This window comes from Podarcis bocagei (genome assembly GCF_964188305.1).
Source record: "Podarcis bocagei genome assembly, chromosome: 4".
Taxonomy (NCBI): Eukaryota; Metazoa; Chordata; class Lepidosauria; order Squamata; family Lacertidae; genus Podarcis; species Podarcis bocagei.
Window position 1 is genome coordinate 29,094,086 of NC_138128.1, and position 3,826 is coordinate 29,097,911.

Here is a 3,826-nt window from a genome sequence, read left to right on the forward strand (position 1 = left end):
CCAACTATTGAAAATTACAGTCATCACATTAAAACAACAAATAGCAGGCCATGAGTCGAATGACAGGTGTTAAAACCAATTTAAAACACCAAGCCCAGTAAGATAACAGGTATCAGTACAATTATAAATTAAGTATTGGCCACAATCTAGAATGTGAAACCACAGTTTGGTACACATTTTGTGGCCTTAACCTTCATTAGTCTCAGTTATGGCTAAGCATTATATACAAAGGGGAAAAAAGGGCCTGGCTGGGGAAGTACATGTTTATTGCACTGTATGCAGTATATCAACATTTTGTTTCTCTTTAGCTAAGTATGCCCAGCCTGTGACTTTGTATAGTTTCATACGCTTCTCTTCTCCAAATGAGGAGCAGCTGCAGGTTTTAACCTTTTATCGTATTCTGCACATATTCCGCGTATACGGCACAGTGAATCTGACATGGGCTTGCTAAAAATAAATGTTGTTGTTGGGGTGAAATTCATCCAGAACAACATAATTGTTTTAATGATTTGCCCCCAAAATGACTCACCCAGCCTTCAAAATAAATAATTTATCCGAAGCTTTTCTCCAGGAGAGGCCATTAGAGCATCGAGTTCGACAATTAAGAAATGCACTGGAAAATGGAAAAGTCAAGGAGTTAACACTCTCACTGCTATGAGAAACCTCAGAGTCCAATTTAAATCTGAAAAGAGGTTTATACAGTATAATGAGTGGCGGGTGGGTTTTTTGTTTTGCTTTTTGTGCTTACTAGTTACATCGTCAGGGGCATCCTGCAAAGCAATGTCAGAAAGGCCGTGGTGAACGGTAAAAATACATTTGATATTTAGACCATGTGATGGCTTCTATATATATCTCAATTACAGATAAAAGCTTATGGTGTTGATATGGTGTTAGCTGTTCTTACAGCTACTTACTTTACTACTCTTTCCACCTAGAGACCTAACAGCCTTTTTCCTAGTCGGGAGTCATTCCATGATCCATGGATATGAAGCATGCTAACCATCCCAAGTCCACCTAAGGAGTCAGTTGTTACTTGTGGGTGCTTACATGTGTTTTACTGGATCTATCAGAAGGCAAATATTTGTTTAGAAATCTTTATATACTGCCCTTCACCCCATTTGAATTTCAGGGCGGTGTAAACCCAATTTATGTCATAACAAGAAATAATAAGACAGCCGATAAAATAGATCACGTTAGATCACCATTTTTTAATTGAAAATCATTGCTAAGGCTATCTGTGCTTCAGATATCTATTGCCACATTTCTATGCAGGATATTTGGGTGCAAGTATTTGAATGTTTTAGCCCCGTTGAAGGGCACACCTATAGCAAAGGCGGCATAGTTTGCTAATTGATGATTTATTGTCCGTAAATATGGAGAGAAAGATTCTATAATATGAAGGTCCATCATTTTCTTTTTGTTTTTAAGTCAGTGGCAAAATCTATGCTACGTTATTTGTGAGCAAGAGGCAACTCCAGATAGGTAAGAGGGCACAACGCCATTCATTATATCCATAGACATATTCTATGTTCAGACACCAGCTCTGCCACTGAGGGCTGTTTAGGGAAGAGATCTGTACAAAGCTTTGAATATTTCTTCCTTTCTGTAATGTGTCTGGATTCAACGCCTTTCTCTAAAACATTGTAGGGGAATGGGATGGCCATTGTTCATTGGTATTTGAGCCATGGACCCCCTTTATGGAAGATTCCCTAATAGACCAGGGGTAGGAATTCTCAGATCCAGGGACCAGCCATACAAGCCTATTCAGCCCTCAGGGCTCCACCCCCAGGCTACAAACCCTCCCCTGACACGCCTCCTCTTCCCAGGCCACACCCCTTACTAGCCCTGCTTCACACCAGCCTCAGGTGGTTTTGCTGGAATGTGATCTTGAACTCTGATCATGACCCCTTGTTTGTCTGGATGGAAGATAGAAAGGTGTATGAGTGAGGAAACTAGCGTACCGCATAAACTTCAAACTTACATTTGCTTCTCTGCCCACTTTTGCCTCTGGGCTGGCATGAGGCCCCTGGAAGGTTTCCCAGAACAGAATGTGGCCCTTAAGCCATACAAGGCTTACAACTGTGTTTCGTAAAATAGTGCATCAGTGGATGTTATCCTGAAGGCATCTTTATACACACTTATAAAGGGCAGGTGCTGTGCGTACCAAGGGAAACCTGCTGGCTTTGGCAAAACATTTTGTTTGAGAGTTTATGTGATATACCGTATTTTTTGCACCATAACACTCACTTTTTTCCTCCTAGAAAGTAAGGGGAAATGTCTGTGCGTGTTATGGAGCGAATGCCTGCGGGTGGCGGGGGGGGGGATCTGCTGCAGTCGTGAGCAGAGGATCCATGGTTCCCCTTCCTTCCCTCCTCCATGGTTACAAAGCATGGATCCACATGGATCCTCAGGATTTTTGCATTGGGCTACTCCAAACTCACTGTCAGATCACATGTCTGTGGCCACAGCATGAACCACAAAAATCATATATCCACTATTTTGTTTAGAATATTTTTTTCCTTGTTTTCCTCCTCTAAAAACTATGTGCGTGTTATGGTCTGGTGCTTGTTATAGAGTGAAAAATACGATATATGCCACAAAACATAATGTTTCCAGTTGCTGCAGAACATGTTCCAGTTCTCAGTTTGTTTATTTTTCATCCCAAGTTGACCATACTAGATATGATAGAATGTCTGAAAGTGGGGCCTGGAGTACATTCATTTGTATGTCAGTTGTACCTACTTAAGAGTGCAGCTAAAAGTGCACTTCAAAGCATTTGTTCACCATCATTGTTATTCATTAAATCTGTATACCGCCGTATACCCGTGGGTCTCAGGGCGGTTCACAACACATTTATTCAGAATTCGATTCCTTGAAATCAATGGGATTTGCTTCTGAGTGAGAACATCAAGGATTATTGTGGCACCTTAAAGGCTAACAAATTTATTACGGCATAAATTTTCAAGGACCACGGTCCATTTCATCAGCTGCACTTTTTCAAAAATGGTATCCTTAGGACTGGCATCAAAATATTCATCCCTTTCTGAGGCTAACATTTTCAAGTTGAGAGGCCACAGAAAAGGTTGTGAATCCACAATTCTCCATGTTTAATATGTAGAAATGGAGCAGGCAGACAAAAACGTTGCCATTCTGCCTTACTCATTCTGAGCTTCTTTTGAACTTAGTTTCTCATGTTCAGACTCCCACCTAGTTAGCCATTCCAACAGAACTGTAACTTGACTATTTTCTGTGTTTGAATCAGTAGAAGCCATCTTCTGTATTCCTCCTGGCAAAATTGTACAGGGACTAGCTAAAATCATTTGGTTGTTGTCCACATGCCTTACAGCAGGATGTTGTTGGGTGACTCCAACTCCCATCAGCCCCAGCCAATGTGGCTAGTGGTCAGGGACGATGGGAATTGTAGTCCAACAATATCTGGAGGATCACAGGCTGCACACCCCTGCCTTACAAGCAAGGCATCATGCACACAGTAATTGCCCAATTATGCACGTTACAGTTTCCTGCTTAAGTTGTTGGAGCACAGAGCTGAGAATTAAAGTTGCACCTGGATTCTAATACCAGTTTGGTTGCCAGCAGTCAGTATAGTCATTCACAAGTTTTTCATAAGAAGAAAATGTAATTAAGAACTTCACCATAAACACTTGGGACACAATCTGGTTCAACCATGGGCAGAAAGCAGGACAGAGAGCCTGGAGTCCTCCAGGTGTGGTTAGAATGCAACAACCATCCGCTTTGCCAGCATGGCTAATGGTCAGAGATGATGGGAGTTGTCGTCCAACAAGGTCAGGAAGGCCACAGGTTCCTC

General features: G+C 41.7%; 1 long non-coding RNA gene across 1 annotated transcript; it reads right to left on the minus strand.

The window, feature by feature from the left end:
- Positions 1 to 300: 300 nt before the first annotated feature.
- LOC308585929 lies at positions 301 to 2,214 on the minus strand. The gene is made up of 2 exons (XR_014007686.1): positions 945 to 2,214; positions 301 to 909 (listed from the first exon to the last, which is right to left on the minus strand). It is a non-coding gene; the product is annotated as an uncharacterized lncRNA (long non-coding RNA).
- Positions 2,215 to 3,826: the final 1,612 nt, after the last annotated feature.